The sequence below is a fragment of the Palaemon carinicauda genome, chromosome 9 (assembly GCF_036898095.1).
Source record: "Palaemon carinicauda isolate YSFRI2023 chromosome 9, ASM3689809v2, whole genome shotgun sequence".
Taxonomy (NCBI): domain Eukaryota; kingdom Metazoa; phylum Arthropoda; class Malacostraca; order Decapoda; family Palaemonidae; genus Palaemon; species Palaemon carinicauda.
In genome coordinates, this window is record NC_090733.1 from 78,115,508 (window position 1) to 78,135,872 (window position 20,365).

General features: G+C 40.0%; 1 long non-coding RNA gene across 1 annotated transcript in view; it reads right to left on the reverse strand.

Annotated features, from left to right (window-relative positions):
* Positions 1 to 635: 635 nt before the first annotated feature.
* Positions 636 to 20,365, reverse strand: part of LOC137647013 (uncharacterized) — a 57,429-nt gene continuing 37,699 nt past the window's right edge. The window contains exon 4 of the long non-coding RNA XR_011045511.1: positions 636 to 1,236. This is a non-coding gene — a long non-coding RNA (uncharacterized lncRNA). The remainder of the gene's footprint in view (positions 1,237 to 20,365) is intronic.

Consider the following 20,365-nt stretch of genomic DNA (forward strand, 5'->3'; position numbering starts at 1 on the left):
TGATGTTTACACACCATAATACTATTGAATCTGTTTTAAAAGATTTTTGAATGATAAAGTTAGAAAGTTGAGTTCTTTTCTCATAAATCTTGTCCTCTCTCTGATTAAAATGTAACTGTTTATTTCATGTTACATTAAAATTTTTCTGATAATCAAATCGTCTGTACGGTTGGGTACTTGTATTTTTATGCTATTGAATTTTTTTCTCTATGACTGCTACGTTCAAACAATCATATTCTTTCTTATAGCTTTAAGATATTTCTTCTTTTTTGTAATAGTTCCCTCTGTAACATAGTCTTCCACTATCTTGGGACAGAGTTTTCTTGTTTGAGGGTACATTCAGGCGCACTATACTACCTCATTTCTCTTCCTCTTGGTTTTTTTTTTTTTTAAGTTTTCATAATTTATGTATGAAAGAATTATTTAAACGTTGTTATTGTTGTTAAAATTTTTACTATTAAATTATTAATTACTTCTATTGCAGTTTATTTATTTCCTTATTTCCTTTCCTCACTGGGCTATTTTACTTGCTTTTCCAACTAGGGTTGTAGATATGTAAGTAATAATAATAATAATAATAATAATAATAATAATAATAATAATAATAATAATAATAATATACTTGAAACCTGGGCTTTGAATTCGTAAAACCCTGCTAAGTCTGTTGGGAATAAAATTTGTGTCAGTTGGTTACTAAGCTGGTAAAACTTCACTAAGAATGAGTTGTTTGCAAAGTTCCTTACTATGTTAGTGCCGATCTACATATTACAGCGACGGACCCTATGTACGGAGCTGAATGAGAACCCAGGAATCCATACAAAAAGTTATATCTGCAACAGATGTGTTACGTAACATTGCTACGAACAGAAACGGACTCGCAGGTCATGTAATAAAAGCAGGTAAGCCTAAAAATCTTTATTTCTTGTGTTATTTGTCACAGTTGCATAGTTGTGATTGAAGATTGGTGCCACATTTTATAATGTTTACCTCGTTAAGTAATAATCAACTGTTTTGTATAATAGGGAAGTTATATACAACGAAGTCTTATATTTTCCAAATTCTGATATACTTGGACTTCATTGTCAGTAGATTTATCTCGGTCGAGTCTTTTTTTCAATAATTCTACTTCCAGCCTCAATTTTTCCCGTTCCAAAAGCAGGTTCTCTTGTTTAATTCAAGCATTATTTACTTCAATGTCATCGAGGCTTCCTAATGTTGGAGGCTTTTCTTCTTAAACTGTAGAATAAATAAAGAGATTACATCAATTATTATTTAGTATCATGCATTCAAGGGACACTTCAAATTTCATATTTTTCATGAAAATCATATTTCTATCAATCTAACAAGTCTGAAGTTAAACTCATTCATATATAGAACAATGGCTGCATAAATTCATAAGATTTTGGAATCTGTTGCCGGTAGAGCTTAATGTTTCGTAATAATATTACAAAAATATAACTGTACTTTAAGTGCAACTAAAAAAATTCATTCGAAAATATACATACATACATATATACATATTATTAAGTATACATACATACACACATATATATATATATATATATATATATATATATATATATATATATATATATATATATATATATATATACATGTGTGTATATATATATATATATATATATATATATATATATATATATATATGTATATATATATATTTATATATATATATATATATATATATATATATATATACGTATGTATATATATACATATATATATGTGTGTGTGTGTGTGTGTGTTAGCAACAGATAATTAAATATAGTCATGTAGAAAATAATCGATGCGTAGGTTCAGGATTCTCAATACGAATTTTCCTCACTCTTCTTCTTCACATCAGACGTTTGGTATTGTTCGTGACGTCACGGCAGGGGAAATTTGAATGATGGTTCTTCCTAAAGCGAGTGACTCAAGATATTCTTTGTATTCATTATTTTACACCTTAAGTATTTATGTACTTTAAATTTTCTATGTACTAAAACTCCCATCTGCTAGTCAATTAGTATATTTGTCCACAGACATATTCCGGATTGCTAATTACCTTTTACAGTTTCATTTTCTATTTTGTAGACCATACATTTAGGGGTAGGATTATGCATGTTCCCTTGGAGTCGAGAGTTTTATGTATTGGTACTGTAATACCATATGCGCTACGTGTATTATGAGTAATGTTGAACAGAATTACATTGATAGAACATGTTTGAATATTAATTATAAGTATAGTAGCGTATGTTATGGAGGATATAATCATGGATTAATTGCCTCAGAGATAGGATGAAATTCTTCTTACATTTGTATTACAGTATGATCCAGTCTTGTAAGAGTGATGCTTATTTGTTATTTTCATATTTTTTGTACAATAGTTATGTTTATATTGATGTAGACTCTCGAGAGACAAGCCATTGAAAGTTGTAGCAGTAATGTAAGCCAGGAATAAATGTATTTTAATAATACATACGTATCATACAATTATTATTATTATTATTATTATTATTATTATTATTATTATTATTATTATTATCGAAGCTACAATCCTAGTTGGAAAAGCAAGATACTATAAGCTAAAAGGCTCCAACAGGGAAAATAGCCCAGTGAGAAAAGGAAACAAGGAAATAAATAAATGATATAAGAAGTAATGAAAATTTAAAATAACATATTCAAAAAAACATTAATAACATTAAAACAGATAACTCATATATAGACTACAAAAAGACTTGTTTCATCCTGTTCAACATAAAAACGTTTGCTGCAAGTTTGAACTTTTGAAGTTCAACTGATCCTACTACCCGATTAGGAAGATCCTTCCACAAATTGGTCACAGCTGGAATAAAACTTCTAGGATACTGTGTAGTATTGAGCCTCATGATGAAGAAGGCCTGACTATTAGAATTAACTGCATTCTAAGTACTGTATTAAGAAAAGGATGGAACTGTCCAGGAAGATCTGAATATAAAGGATCGTCAGATAAAAGGAATAGCTTATGCAACATGCATGGTGAACTAATTAAACGACGGTGCCAAAGATTAATATCTAGATCAGGAATAAGAAATCTTATAGACGTAAGTTCCTGTCAGACAAATTAAGATGAGAATCAGCAGCTGAAGACCAGACAGGGGAACAATACTCGAAACAAAGTAAAATGAAAGAATTAAAACACTTCTTCAGAATAGATTGATCACCGAAAATCTTAAAAGACTTTCTCAATAAGCCAGTTTTTTTGTGCAATGGCAGAATATACAGACCTTATGTGTTTCTCAAAAGTAAATTTGCTGTCATACAAAGTTGAAGAAACATCATCACTACTGAGATCTGGATGTTTAGGAGCCATTGTCCTTGACCTACTTAGAATCATACTTTGGGTTTTGCTAGGATTCAACTTCATACCCCATAATTTTCACCATGCACTAATTTTAGCTAGATCTCTAAGGGATTCAGCAATGCAAGATCTATATTCAGGAGATGAAATTGATGCAAAGAGTGTAGCATCCTCTGCAAATGCAACAAGCTTGTTTTCTAGGCGAAACCACATGTCATGTGTATATAGTATGAAAAGGAATGGGTCAAGAACACTATTTTCAGGAACACCAGATATTACATTCCTATACTCACTTTGGTGACCATCAATAACAACTCTTTGATATCTATTACTTAAAAATTCAATAATAATGCTAAGAAACAACCTACCCACTCCCAACTGTTTGAGTTTGAAAACAAGGGCCTCGTGATTAACACGATCAAAGGCAGCACTAATATCTAGGCCAATCATACGAACTTCCTGACCACAATCAAGGGATTTCTGTACAGCATTGGAGATTGTAAGAAGGGCATCACATACCCTGAGTCCTTTACGAAAACCAAATTCCAAACTAGGGAACAGGTGATTACCTTCAACAAACCTATTAGGACGTTTTGCCAAAAGACGTTCAAAAACATAAGATAACATAGAGTTATGGAAATTGGGCGGTAATCAGTGAACTTGAGCTACCAAAAACACATTTACAAAGTGAAGTAACATTACCTATTCTCCAACAAGTGCTAAAAGCTCCTCTTCTTGCTAATTTGCCCAAATAACACATAATTTTGGAGCTAAAAATCTGCAGTCTTTATAAAAAAAAAAAGAGGAAAAATACCATTTGGGTCTACACCTCCATAAGCATCAACGTCCATTAACAGAGCTCTAATTTAACGAGATCGAAAAGCTAAACTATTTAGTTTAGCCTCAGAAAAACAGGAATGAGGAAGTTCGAGTTTCTCATTACTCTCCTTGTTGTCAAACACATGAGCTAAAAGGGTTGCAGTTATGTTGACTAGATTCTCATTCAAAGGGACAACAGAATCAACACTACTATACAATTATGACCAATTTAAGCCTAAAAGATCATGCAAAATACCATTCCAGTCTGCTCGAGATTTCATATGAATTTTACATGAGTATGATACATCAGGGACAGGCTGCTCAGTCTTCACTACTAATGAAATCAAGGCATGATCAGATATCCCAGTCTTTTCGTAACATCCGTTGCGATTAGACGTCAGAGCTGCAGGAGCTCCCCAGTTGCATCGGCTTACGTAACTGTAACTTATTTTCCTCGGTGTAAAACAACTCTAAGGGAATTCATACCCTATCCATAGATCGCTATGGACGAAGACGAAGATCCCACCTCCCCCTACCCCCCCCCCCCCCCCTTTGGCTATTGCTGATAGTGGGGAGTTTGAAGACTCGGCCATTGAAGAGCTTCTTCAATCCATTGAAACTAACCAAGGTAACAATCAAGGAAACAACATCGACATGGAAATGAACACTGATGAAACCTCTCTCTCTCTCTCTCTCTCAACATAAACGAGGCGCCCCATCCTCCCCTCCACCCGACCTCCAAGCTGTTAAGAAGGCCCATCAGACGTTGTCTGGCAGCGAAACTTTTTCGCTTAACCTCCAACTCACCCAATTGGATGGCGAACAAGAGGAAGAACCAATCCCTACTCCTTCAAGGACCAACACCCCTCGTTCTCAAGATAGAGACTCCATTACACAGGAAGTAAACGAGGACTCCACTAAAACGGGACTCTGGACTCTCGTGAATGATAATAAAGGTAAGAAGCCGAAAGTTCCTTTCCCACCCACTAACTCTTTTTCAAAGTTTAAAGCAGTAAATACCTCTCAGTGCAGTGCTTATGATCAGGTCATAAGGATTGAGAATGAGTATCCTGGAATTAATATCACTGTAAAACCCAACTTGGAAGGAGATATGATTCTCTCCTCTCATGACCAAGCAGCTAGTGATATCCTTAGCACCATCACCACCCTTGTAAGACTAGATCCCTCCAAACTCAGAAGAATTTATGTTGTTTGTGGATGCTCTTACAAATATAATGTACATAGATTACTTGCATATCCAACTATTGTTAAAGCCGAGAAGTGTACCCCTAAGGACGGGGGAGTGTCCAATAAAGTCAAGTTCACTTTCGAACCCCCCCCCCTCCTGAATGTGTTGACTCGGGAATATGGGGAAAGTTTAAGATACAGGACTATAATCCTTCCCTTCTTAGGTGTCATAAGTGCCAGAGGTACGGGCACCACAAAAACAACTGTCATGCCACTCACCCTGTTCGTGGCATATGTTCAAAGAGGCATGATACCTCCATCTGCCTTACTATATTCAAGGCAGATGAGCCCACTCAACCACGATGTCCTCACTGCAAACAACCTCACCACTCGTGGAACCATCGTTGTCCTGAGAGACTCAGGAGGGAATACGCCTGGAGGAACCAAACCTCTCCAAACTTTAGTGCGGCTGGCTCAATTCAAACCCATCCTACTCAACAACATCCTGCCCCACAAAAACAACAACCTAATTCTACTAATCCACAACCTAGACCCATGCCCCAAACCTATCCTTCCTACGGTGCTCCCTCACAAGTTCCACCCGATCCAAAACAACCAAATCTATTCCCAGACAAACAACTCCTTCCTCTCAACCATCCTCTTCCCTTTTTGAAATTCCTGCCCCCCAACCAAAAAACCTCGAAGACAACCCAGATCGCCAAGAGCCCCCAGATCTAACCGTTCCCCCAAACCTCAATCTAACCCCACTCCTAAACAACACCCCCCAGCCCTCAACATCTCATGATCCTATCCCTCCAGCCCTTAGCACATCCTCCAACATCCACTATCCCCCACTCCAACAACAAAATTCCCCTCAACTAACCTCACAACCTTCTCTATCCCATCCTATCCTTAACTTCTTCCTCTAAGTTAGTGTCCTGCACCCAGCCATTATCTCTTTCTTACAGAAATTTTTTCCAGGTTTAGTCATAGATGAGGCCCTTAAGTCTGCCATCAGTTTCATCTGTGACACACTATCTCGTGCCCCCCTATCTTAAATTCTCGGACTCCGGCAGTGATATGAGTTTACCCCCCTCTCCCTTACCACAGGAGAGCAACTATATCAAAATATTACAATGGATCATCCTAGGGATCAGGCCAAAGTATGCTCTCCTGCAGTCTCAGGTAGCCATACAGAAACCGGACATCATTCTCTTGCAGGAAACACTACTTAGAGTAAACACCACTTTCAAACTTGCCAACTACAAGGTACACAGAACACACTACACTGACACAAGTCGTGGCTTAATCACACTAATAAAAAACACAATTCCCTCCAAAAGAATCATTGATATTGACTGCCACGAAGCAGAGACACTTAGCGTTCAAATTACCTTTTTAAACACTACACTAACAATACATAACATTTACAAAATCGCTGCAAGTGTACTTGATGCTAATCCGCTTTTTGTGGCTGCTGAGACTCAGGATACTTTTTTTTCAGGTGACTTCAACGCACATCATCCCTTCCTTAAGTCTACCTCCCCCACCAATACTACTGGGGAGCATCTATATTCACTACTTGAGGATTTTCCTGGGGTGAAACTCCTCAATAATGTAGATATCCCTATTCATATTGCAGGGGGACGTCTGGATCGTACATTCGTCTCCCAAAACCTATGCAACAACTCCTCTTGGGACTTTCATCCTATTCTCACAAGCGATCACTATGGCATGACTTCCTCTTTTCGGTTGGAGAAATTGCCAGACCCTCCTCCTCCCCCAAGGAGATAGAACCCAGATTTCGGCAAATGAGATCTTTTTGAGCAGCACAGGACAACATGGGCTGAAAGATATTCTGTTGAACCTCTTGAAGACTCCAATAACATCCTCCAATCACTCAGTGAACAACTAACTGAGGCTGTGGCATCCTCTATGCCTAAGAAAAAATCCTTTACCAAAGACCATAAGGATTCCTGGTACTACAATTCCAGGATTAAAGCCATGAGTAAGCGGCTTAACCGTATCAGATAACTTTTTCAAAGAAATAATACTGATGCTCTTCATCAAAACCTGATCGGAGTAGCTCAGCACTCTGCCCAGGTGGCGAATGAAGACAAAAAAAAGAAAAATGGTTTGACTGGTGCGCTGAGGTTAAATTTTCTACTCCTGTTAGAAAGATCTGGGGCTGGTTTAACAAAGTCTCCGGTAAAAGATCCACCGTAATGGTCTCTCACGCAGATCCTACTGCTGAGGCTCTCAGATTGGCAAAAGAGTTTGCAAACCGGTCTAAGTCTGATAACCTCTATCCTGAGGCCAGACAAAGACAAGGGGTCCTTTACCCCATCAGGATGACCATGGTCACTGCAGCTTGCAACATATCCAATGATGCTGATGCTCTGTATACCATGGATGAACTCAATGTCGCCCTCTCCAAGACCAAGAACACTGCTCCAGGGGCTGACTATATCACATATAGTATGCTCAAACACATGGGTGACCCTGCTAAGGAGATATATCTCGAACTTATTAATAAAACCGATGTTGAAAGGGTTAGACCTCGGCTTTGGAGGCAACAGGATACTCAACCAGTTCCCAAACCAAAAGAGGAAAACGCCTACAGGCCTATAGCTCTGATCACTTGCACGGAAAAAAGTTGCAGAACGAATGGTCCTAAATTGACTTAAATGGAAGGTTGGAAATCTACACCATAGGCTGTATGTATTCACTGATGGTGTAGGCACTCATGAATGCATTACAGACCTCATGGCTACTATCAACGAGTTGCAAGCCCTTGTATTCTTCTTGGACCTTGAGAAGGGTTTTGAACTTGCCAGTGTGGCTGCAATATTCTTCTCTCTTGTCTGCAAGAGAGTCAGAGGTCACCTGCTGTCCTGGGTTCAAGAGTACACTCAAGGCCGGGAAGCATGAGTCACTTTCCAAGGTGTCACTTCACCTTTCCTCCCTCTGGAGAATGGCAATCCTCAGGCAGGAATACTAAGTCCATTCCTAGTTAATGTTCTCATTGAAAATCTCCTATTAAAAGAACTCCCTAAAGGAATAGAGGTGTTCATATATGCAGATATCTGTATGGTATGTCCACACTCTGTTCGTTTTCAGTCTCAAAAGATGAAGAGCCCTTACGGCCATCGCTCATGAATGTAATGAACTAGGTTTTGAAAATTAATCCCCTTAAAACTAAGGCAATGGCCATTAAATATGTTGAACCCCCTCCCCCTCTTTTATTGGTAATAACTCCATTGAGTGGGTTCCAAATTTCATTTACTTAGGGGTTGATATTAATCATAAGCTTCTCCCCCATACTCAAGTTAAGTTACTTAGACAAAAAGTCAACTCTCGATTTTCTGCAATGATAAGAATTACTACTTTACAAAAAGGAACCACTCCTCATTTATTGAGACTATTTTATGTGCAAAATGTAAGATCACAGGTTGAATACGCTTCCCCTGTACTCACATCCCTCCCTCCAGTTCTTCTTTCTTCACTTGAAGTTATTCAAAATAATGCAATGAGGTTAATTACTGGTGCCCCTATGTGGATAAGGCTTCACAATCTCAGGCAAGAAACCAACCTGTTATCAATTGCAGATAGAATAAAAATGCGTATGTGTTGTGTTATCATTAAGACATTAAAAATTAATAGAAACTCCCCACTTAAAACTAAAGTAAACAGATTCATCAATTTGCATGAAGACCTAGAGCCCTCTAATCATTACATTGGTAAACTCATTCAAAAAATTAGAGATGTAAATACTCAGCAGGTCATTCTTAACGTGAAACATGATAAATTTGATGAAAACTATGTCCCTCCAGCACCTTGGAGCCCTGATCCAATTGAAGTTAACTACACTGTTCTTCCAGCATTTAAATCTCAATGTTCTCTTCAACAATTGAAGGTTGCAGCTTTGGATTCTATTAACAGTACCAGTTCCACTAACGTTTACTTCACAGACGGCTCCGTAGACAGGAATATACCTGCTGCAGGTTCAGCTGTATTCTCCAGCACCTTTTCCAGTAGCTGGAGGCTATCTGACCATGCTTCCATCCTACAGGCGGAACTCTTTGCTATTGCAAAGGCATTGGAGAACTCCCTTTCAAAATTTGGCCATACAACTATCCACACCAACTCTAGAGGTGCCATTCAAAGTATTGTAAAGTGTAAATTTAATGAAAATATTTTCTTATTTAGTGTTGTAAAATAAAATAAATTACAGGGTTGGCATGGAAATGTGTGTCGAACTTGTTTAGTAAATAAGAGGAGAAATACTAATCAAATTAATTAAGTATTGTGAAGTATATTTCATTCTTTTTAAATTAAATAAATAATTAATAAATAAATAATAGTTTGAATATTATAAATGATATAAATAATTAGCATAAGTATTTGAGAGATACCGCGAATTAAATTACTAGTAGAGTTGTACGGTCGTAAATAATTGATTGTTACCATTTAGCTCTTCCAAAAAACTAGTTCAGTAGTGTGTGGTAGGGCGGAAAAAATGTAGTATACAAAGCTCCGCCAGAAAGACAGTGCTCTCTCTAAAGTTTAAATTGGGTGATTTAAATTACAAGAAGGAACCAACTTCATTTATTCCAAGGAGCCGCCAATTTGGAAAGTCAAATTCGCTAAGTATATTTTCTGTTTTTGTTAACATGTAATAGAGAATAGAAACTATGCGTCTTTGAAACCTTAGCTCAAACAGGTTGGTTTCTGAAGTTTGGTTCTAAAATAGGTTCCTTTGGTTAATTACGATATTTTTTCTTTTATCAGCAGTATAGAGGCTTTGGCCACAGCCCATGCACAGAGGAACAGGAGAGTTACCCTCAACTGGATTCCAAGTCACGTAGGTATTCATGGAAATGATGAAGCTGACTGCCTCGCTAATAGTGCTCTGCGGTGTACCACAGTAAGCAGGGCATGCAGACCCTCTCTAACACATATCAAAAAGTTAATGTCTGACTATTGTCATGTACAAAAAAAAAAAGTTTAATTCGTCAAATCTTGCATGAGGGTTCCCGTTCTGCTACGTGGTACACTGAGGTTACTGATATCCTCCCCCATAACATGCCCAAATCCTTTAGTAGGAAATTAACCGTCATTCTCCACAGGTTACGTCCTGGCTACCTCTGCAGCTGGCAGATTATTAGATGTAGAGAATAGACCATGTCCTTATTGTGATCTTTCCACAGGAGCTGAACCCTTGGAACATTACCTTCTTTTTTTTCAGAGAAACCTTACCCCTCAGACAATCCATAACCTTCCCTCCCCCTTACACAGCTGTACAAGTAACTAAACACATACTGGAAAATACACACACACTTTCTGGCTCCTTATGTTCTTATCCCCCTCCCAGATAACTTAGTAACGTAATGTAAAGCATCTTAAATTAGTTTAAATTACTATTTAAATACATATTTATTCTCATATAAAGTAACTGCCAAAATAGGCCTATTTAAATTATTACATACACAAACACAAACTCAGGCCTAGGTTTAAGTCTATGGGATTCCAAACAAAAGTTTCACTTATTCTACGTCAACACTAAACCTTATAACCTCATCCTAATCCTTTCCCTTCCCCCTGTGAAACAAAACAGTTTTTAATTAATAAAACAGTCTTTCATTACTTTATAACCAAAAAAACTTTTTCTATAACATACGCAAACTCATTCTTATTTAATAGTCCAGGTAACTCATTTCACTGTTGGAAACACAAACCCATTTCTTGTATAGCTAACCGGAATCTTACCCCTATCCATTAAGGATAATAATCCTAATCATCCTTTCCCCCTCCAAAAAACAGGTACACCAACACAGTATATAAAAGTGCAAGTCACAGAATCATGTCAAGCAAGCACACGCTTTACATGTAGGATCTCCTTTTCTTGATCCCCCGGCTCACTGCACACATTATCCTTCCTATCCTTTCCAAAAATGCAATTTCGGGTGCCGCTTTAGCCTTCCCAAAATAAACCCTGATATCACAGGAAGTGTAACATTTGTCGAAACATATTCCCTATCCAATACAGCTCCTCTCCCTACCAAAAGAACAAATAACATATTCACAGTCTACCTAAATGAAAAGTGATAAAATCATGGAAACAAAAAAAGCAAAGTTTACCATGAGGGATCGCATTTTCTAGATCCCCGCTCCATATATAATCCATCTATCCTTATCCCAACTTATCCCCATGGTGTCCTTATCCCTGAAACGCAAACCCAGCGATCAAGGAAGTGTAACGCATATCACGTGAATGACTGTAAAAAGTCTTTCACTCGATATATTTTTAATTATTTCTATTTCTGTTGCTTAAATATAAATCCTTTTCCTTTTATCGTAAAATCCCTTTTCATTTCGCTATCCCACTATATTCCTTTTGCGATAACAAGTATATCAATAAAATCTATTGGTATATAGGATAAAGCAAAATCTATGTAGAAGACCAGCGAAATGAATCTCCCTTTGCCTGTGTGTGTGTGTGTGTGTGTGTGTGTTGACTCGGTCTCCTTCGCCTAACCCCTACCCACTTTCAACCCCCATCCCACCAAACCCTACTCCCTCCTATCCACCGATGACGTAATGTCTGTCGGCTACATCTGTTCACTGTCCAACACTTGGCTCTTCGCCAAGAACGAGTCTCACAGCTTGCCTAACTCTCTGTCAGCCCTACCCCAACTCCATCCCTTCCACCCTTCGTTGCCTCTGGTGACGTAATCCACTTCCTGTGCTGGCCTCTTCCCAGCCGCAGTCAACACACGCCAACTCCCGCTAAACTACAATTCATTTCATTTCATCTCATTTAATTCCTTTTCGATCTCTCTCTCTCTCTCTCTCTCTCTCTCTCTCTCTCTCTCTCTCTCTCTCTCTCTCTCTCTCCAAAATAACGTATTTTTTCTTTTGTTTAAAGTTTAGCATGCATACATGCATATACCAAGGCATTTCCCCCAATTTTGGGGGGTAGCCGACATCAACAAATGAATCAAAAAAAGGGGACCTCTCCTCTCTACGTTCTTCCCAGCCTGACAAGGGACTCAACCGAGTTTGGCTGGTACTGCTAGGGTGACACAGCCCACCCTCCCCCGTTACCCACCGCAGATGAAGCTTCATAACGCTGAATCCCTTACAGCTGCTACCTCCACGGTCATCTAAGTTACCGGAGGAAGCAGCAGGACCTACCGGAACTGCGTCACAATCGCTTGCCATTCATTCCTATTTCTAGCACGCTCTCTTGCCTCTCTCACATCTATCCCCCTATCACCCAGAGCTTTCTTTACTCCATCCATCCACCCAAACCTTGGCCTTCCTCTTGTACTTCTCCCATAAACTCTTGTATTCATCACCTTCTTTAGCAGACAGCCATTTTCCATTCTCTCAACATGGCCAAACCACCTCAACACATTCATATCCACTCTAGCTGCTAACTCATTTCTTACACCCGTTCTCACCCTCACTACTTCGTTCCTAACCCTATCTACTCGAGATACACCAGCCATACTCCTTAGACACTTCATCTCAAACACATTCAATTTCTGTCTCTCCGCCACTTTCATTCCCCACAATTCCGATCCATACATCACAGTTGGTACACTCACTTCCTCATACAGAACTCTCTTTAGATTCATGCCAAACCCTCTATTATTTACTGCTCCCTTAACTGCCCCCAACACTTTGCATCCTTCATTCACTCTCTGACGTACATCTGCTTCCACTCCAAAATTTGCTGCAACAACAGACCCCGAGTACTTAAACTGATCCACCTCCTCAAGCAACTCCCCATTCAACATGACATTCAACCTCGCACCACCTTCCCTTCTCGTACATCTCATAACCTTACTCTTACCCACATTAACTCTCAACTTCCTTCTCTCACACACCCTTCCAAATTTTGTCACTAATCGGCCAAGCTTCTCTCCCACGTCTGCAACCAGTACAGTATCATCCGCAAACAACAACTGATTTACCTCCCATTCATGGTCATTCTCGTCTACCAGTTTCAATCCTCGTCCAAGCACTCGAGCATTCACCTCTCTCACCACTCCATCAACATACAAGTTAAACAACCACGGCGACATCACACATCCCTGTCTCAGCCCCACTCTCACCGGAAACCAATCGCTCACTTCATTTCCTATCCTAACACATGCTTTACTACCTTTGTAGAAATTTTTCACTGCTTGCAACAACCTTCCACCAACTCCATATAACCTCATCACATTCCACATTGCTTCCCTATCAACTCTATCATACGCTTTCTCCAGATCCATAAACGCAACATACACCGCCTTACCTTTTTCTAAATATTTCTTGCATATCTGCCTAACTGTAAAAATCTGATTCATACAACCCCTACCTCTTCTAAAACCACCCTGACTTCTAAGATTGCATTCTCTGTTTTATCCTTAATCCTGTTAATCAGTACTCTATCATACACTTTTCCAACTACACTCAACAAACTAATACTTCTTGAATTACAACACTCATGCACACCTCCCTTACCCTTATATAGTGGTACAATACATGCACAAACCCAATCTACTGGTACCATTGACAACACAAACACATATTAAACAATCTCACTAACCATTCAAGTACAGTCACACCCCGTTCCTTCAACATATCAGCTCTCACACCATCCATACCAGATGCTTTTCCTACTCTCCTTTCATCTAGTGCTCTCCTCACTTCCTCTCTTGTAATCTCTCTCTCATTCTCATCTCCCATCACCGGCACCTCAACACCTGCAACAGCAATTACATCTGCCTCCCTATTTTCCTCAACATTCAGTAAACTTTCAAAATATTCCGCCCACCTTTTCTTTGCCTCCTTTCCTTTTAGCAACCTTCCATTTCCATCTTTCACTGTCTCTTCAATTCTTGAGCCAGCCTTTCTTACTCTCTTCACTTCTTTCCAAAACTTCTTCTTATTCTCTTCATATGAACGACCCAATCCCTAATCCCACCTCAGGTCAGCCGCCCTCTTTACCTCACTTACTTTGCGCTTTACTTCCACATTTTTCTCTCTATATTTTTCATACTTCTCTACACTATTACTCTACAGCCATTCTTCAAAAGCCCCCTTTTTCTCTTCCACTTTTACCTTCACTCCTTCATTCCACCATTCACTGCCCTTCCTCATGCTGCCTCCAACAAACTTCTTGCCACACACATCACTTGCAATCCCAACAAAATTTTCTTTTACTAACTTCCACTCCTCTTCTAAATTACCAGTTTCTCTTACTTTCACTTCGTCATATGCCATTACTTTAACTCCCTCTAAATATCATTTTCGATCCCATTTTTTTAAGTTAAATAGTTAGTACTAACCTTCAGTTATCCCCCTTGTGACAGTTGTATTCATTTCCCCCCTCCCTTTCCCCCTTTTTCTCCCTTCCTTCTTTTCTCCCATTTTGGTGATTTAGCGTAAAATCCTGCTCTTGAAGTTACTGTGTAACGTAAAAATTAAGTCGACTCACGACAATCATGCACAGTTCTCCTTATTTCCCCTCCCTTCTCCCCTTTCCCTTTTTCCCCCTATCATCCCCTTGAATTAACGTAAAATATTACTGCTTAAAATCAATCATATTAACGTTAAGTCACCTCTCGACTATAGCTGTGTGCCTTCCCTCCCTCTTTTCCCCTTATCCCTCCTCCCCCTCCCCTCCCCTCCCCTCTGCACTACAGCGTAAAATTGATGTTTGCTCTCGTACTACACTCTGAGCATTCGCCATTTGTTCTTACATAAGTCATTCACCTCTGTCGCCTCCTCCATTCCACCCACTCCCCCTCTGCACTCCTTCCCCCTTCCTCTCTCCCCTCCTGCTTCGCGCTGTAGCGTAATACACACTGCCATCCCCTTCGCAGCATATCTTTCCTTACTCTTTATAGTTGAGCAACCAAAACTTTTTCTTGTTTTCATTGACAATTCTATCTTTAATCATAAATTCTATTACTATTACGATCCTTCTGACTTTTTTCTAGCTTCCTTAAGGCTTTTACTACATATTTTGCTCCTCGGGTCAATAAATTTTTTGAAAGGTATCAATTTACTCCACAGGAATATCAGAAAGAAAATGAAAGCTGAAATGCATATGTAACTAGATTTGAGAATTTAGCTGTTTCATGTGAATTTCTAAAGTTAGAAAATATTATCATAGATGAAGTTATTCCCCAATGCACTTCACAAAAACTAAGAAAATAATTACTGCAAGATAAAGATTTAATACTAGAGAAGGTATTAATTATAGGCTGAGCTTTAGAAACATCAAATAGGCAAAGTAACATAATAAGTAGTTCTACATGAAATAGAATGGAAAATTCAAAAATTAGCAGGATAGGCTCAAAGTTGAAAGAAAATGAGAATCAGAAAAAGAATACGTCAAAGCCTAGTCATAGGAAATTGCCAAACTCTAATGTTCATAAATATCAGAATCAGACTTATAAGCAGAAACAATAGGAAAACCCCATTTGCTACAGGTGTGGTAAAACTGATCATCTTGCAAACGAAGCAAGGAAATGCCCAGCTACGGGACAGACATACCTGATTCGTAGAAAGATGGGCCATTTTAAAAAACGGATTTTGAAGCAAAGCGAAAAATCTATTTTTGGGTGAGGTAGCCATGTCGTCCTGATGGAAGTTCCTTCATTAGTAGCTTCCTAGGTTACATTTGACTACAGTGATATATCCCAGAGAATTTACCAAAGGTATCCAGAATTCTAACTCCTGGAGCGAATATCCCTTAAAATTGGATATCGCGTAATCAGAGGACGTATTCTTGACATCGTCTCATAGCTATCTACACCCCCAATAGCGTTTCCGCTTCGAGGGGAAAAGTGGCAAGAATATAATAGAGTCATTAAAGAGGCAATGCTCTCGACACTCCTACTGTGCTGTAAATAGTGCGCCGAATCGCCACCGTGAGGCGCCACCAAGCCATTCTTTGTAGCTTTGTAGGTGTTGCAGATACAGTACCATAGGGAGGGATTCATTATCCTTTTGTCAAAAAGAGGGTGGGTCCATCAGGACGACATGGCTACCTCACCCAAAAATAGATTTTTCGCTTCGCTTCAAAATCCGTTTTTTGGGCTCAGGCCATGTCGTCCTGATGGAAGTTTACCAGAGCATTAATGTATCTGTGGATTTTCAATAGTGCCGTTATCTCGAGATAAATATTTCCTATTTGGTCTTCTAGACCTAGAGACACTTGATGTTACCGTTATACATCCATTAACTGATCATAAACTATGTCAGTTCTTCCTGCCCCCTACAGGGAAGAGTCTGGGTAGACTCTAGGAAAAAAAAACTGAGGATTGAGAGTTCAAGGAACAATCTAGCAAACAGTTTGTATATTAGTGTCATCATATACATAAAGTATAGTTTGTACTTAGATGGTATATCTCTGTATAGGTTACTGATACCTCCTAAGTCTGGCTGAAAAGAGACAGACAGGTTTATATACGTGTAGGAAACCTTAGTTCAGTAAAATAAACAGTTTAGTACAATCAGTTCTTACCTGTTTGCTTGGAACAGTTTTAACCTTAGTTCCCCAATATTTTCTTAAGTATTAAAAGAATCAAGGATGCTCTGACTTTATTCTTAATCTAGAATGTTTGAGGCGAAAGAGACACAAAGATTCCTTCTATTGTTTATTACAAAAATAGAAATCATAGTTGTATTCAATTACATCTTATGCAGAACAATTCTGCATAAAAGCATAAATAGTAATAGCAGAATTAAAGTAAGTGTCACCTGATAAGGAAAACATTAGCCACTCCAAGGGAAATATAAAATTTCACTATGTATTCTGTTGTTACTAGGAACACTGTGCATATAAGTATGCCTGGCACTTGTGTCAGTCTATTATGCTTAATGTCACCTGTGTAGAGAGAACAGTCTATAGTGTTATCACTAAACACAATACTCGACATGATATGTCTTACGAGTCTATCATGTACACCCTTCACTAAAAGTCCCAATTAGTGCACTGTTCTTCGCAGTAATCAAGCGGCAGGCTTTATAATACTGCCTGCCGCCACCACATGAAATCTTATTTCCTGTGATTGCTTCGCATAGTGTTTGAAGAAAACTCTGGATGACTTCCATCCAGTATAAGCCCGAAGGCTTTCAAACGACATCGTCTGAAAGAAATTCAGAGACGGGGCAACTTTTCTTGGATCATGACCTGCGGGTGTACTGTCTGGATCCGCTCTGCATATAAAATAGATGATTTTCGCCCTTAACTGTTTCAAGGATAATGTTGAACCAGACGTCTCTCCCCTGAAAAGCTGACCTGCCTTAAAGTCTGAAGTTCTACGAAGATAGACCTTTAGGCATTCCACTGGGCAGAGGGATGCTTCTTCCTTCAGAGGGCAGATTCTCCAGGGACCCCATCTTTTAGTGGGTAGCTCATTCTTGGCGAGAAACGTCGGATCCGGAAAGAGGTTCAGTTCTCCGGAGTCTGTGAACTGAATGTGGCCATCATCCCTCGAGAGGGCCACTATTTCGCTAAGTCTGGCTCCTGAGGCTAGTGCAAATAAGAATATCACCTTTTGAGTCAAGTCTTTCAGCGAGCAATCCTCATTGTTCAGAGTTGATGCTAAGTGAAGAACCTTATCCAAAGACCATGAAATGGGCTTTGGAGGAGCTGCGGGCCGAAGTTTAGCGCAGGCTTTTGGAATCTTGTTGAAGATTTCGTTAGAAAAGTCTACCTGGAAGGCATATAGTATTGGTCTGGCTAGGACAGATTTACATGTAGTAATCGTGTTGGCTGCTAAACCTTGTTCATGAAGATGGATGAAGAAGGACAAGCAGAAATCTGTAGAAATCTCCTTAGGTTTCTTCGCCTTGACAAAGGCCACCCATCTCTTCCAGGAAGACTCATATTGTCTTCTTGTTGACTTTGACTTGTATTCCTCTAAGAAGTGAATACTGTCCCCAGAAATCCCAAACCGTTTCTTGACCGCTAGGGTGAGAAAATCATGAGATGAAGGTTCTGGGTTTTCTCTGATGAAGCTGAGACAGTCAATTTCTGCTCTTGCTGAGTCAGAACTGGGTCCGGCAACGGGATCAGCTTCAGGCGTAGTTCCGTTATTAAAGGGAACCAAACACTGTTGGGCCACTTGTGAGCCACTATTGCTGCTATCCCCCGAAAGGATCTCAGTTTGTCGAGGACTTTCAGCAGAAGGTTGGTTGGAGGGAACAGGTAGACCTTGGACCACCTGTTCCAATCTATGGACATTACGTCTGTCGCTTCCGCTAGAGGATCCTTGTACGGGGCTACATACCGGGGTAGCTTCTTGTTGTCGCTCGTTGCGAAGAGGTCTATCTGCAGTCCTGGGACTTTGCGTAATATGAAGGAGAATGATTTTGCATCTAGGGACCATTCTGACTCTATCGGGTTAACCCTGGATAGAGCGTCCGCTGTCACATTGCGGAACCCTTAAAGGTGGACTGCTGACAAGTGCCATCTCTTCTTCTTCGCTAGACGGAGGATGGCCAGTATCACTTGATTTATGTGAGGCGATCTCGAGCCTTGTTGATTTAGGCATCTCATTACGACTTCGCTGTCTAGAACCAGACGGATGTGGATTGAGCAGCGAAGTTCCAGTTTCTTCAGAGAGAGAAGAACCGCCATGGCTTCCAGAAAATTGATGTGGAAGGTCTTGAAGAGGGGAGACCCGGTTCCCTGGACTTTCCGATGATGAGAGTGACCTCCCCACCCCTCTTTTGAGGCGTCCGTGTGAACGGTGACTGCCAGTGGAGGTGGTTGCAGAGGTGCCTTGCTCTTCAGGTTTTTGGCTTCCGAGCATGGTTTGAGTAGTGATCGCAAATGATTTGGAATCGGTCTTTGTAGATCTCTTCGAGCGTTTGATGCGTAGTTTCTCCAAACTCCTGATGCATCTTCTAATTGTGCTTTCAATATTGGATCTGTCACTGAGGCAAACTGGAGGGACCCCAACACTCTCTCCTGTTGCCTTCTTGATATCCTGTCGGATTGAAGAAGTCTCTTAACAGATCCTGCTATCTCTTTCCTCTTCTTCGATGGAATGGAAAGGCAGTGTGACTGTAAGTCCCAGTGGACGCCCAGCCACTGGAACTTTTGAGCTGGAGATGGACGAGACTTTTCCAAGTTGATCTTGAATCCTAAGTGTTTCAGGAACTGGATCACTTGCTTAGAAGCTTGCCTGCACTCTTCCTCGGATGCTGCCCACACCAGCCAGTCGTCCAGGTAGGCTACTACCTGGATCCCCTTTAGGCGTAGTTGATGAATGACTGCATTCGCAAGCTTGGTGAATACCCTTGGGGCTATGTTTAGACCAAAGGGCATGGCTCTGAAAACGTACTTTCTTTTCTGTAGTTTGAACCCTAGGTAGGGGGAAACTTGACAGTTGATATGGAGACTGTGTATGCCCGTTTGGGCAAAAGGGTCCTTATGTTTGAAGCGTCAGCATTCTGAACTTGTGGTTCACTATGAACTTGTTGAGTGGTGATAGGTCGAGAATGACTGTGAGCTTTTCCAAATCCTTCTTCGGAACACAAAATAGTCTTCCTTGGAATCTGATGGACTTTGCCTTCCGTATAACTCTTTTGTTCAGGAGTTCCTGAACATATTCTTCCAGAATGGGGGTTGAATGCTGGAAGAATTGAGGAAAGTTTGGTGGAGTTGAGCTCCAACTCCACTATAGTCCGTTTTTTATTAGGATGTGGGCCCAGGGATCGAAGGTCCAACGATCCCGGAAGAGGAGAAGTCTCCCTCCTACCGGTAGCATCTCACTTAGAGTGCTGGTTGGAGGACTTGCCTCCTTAGCCATGTCCATCTTTGTTACCCCTACCTTTGAAGGGGCGTCTAGAGGATCCTCGAAAGGAACCTCGAGACTTCGGCCTAAAAGTCGTCGATTGGCTTTCAAAGACTGGGGTGAACACCGGCGATTGGGTCGCCAGTGTTTGGAGCACCAGTTGGAAGGTGGTGGTTGGTTGTGCCACCGTCTGGGGCACCGTGGCCAC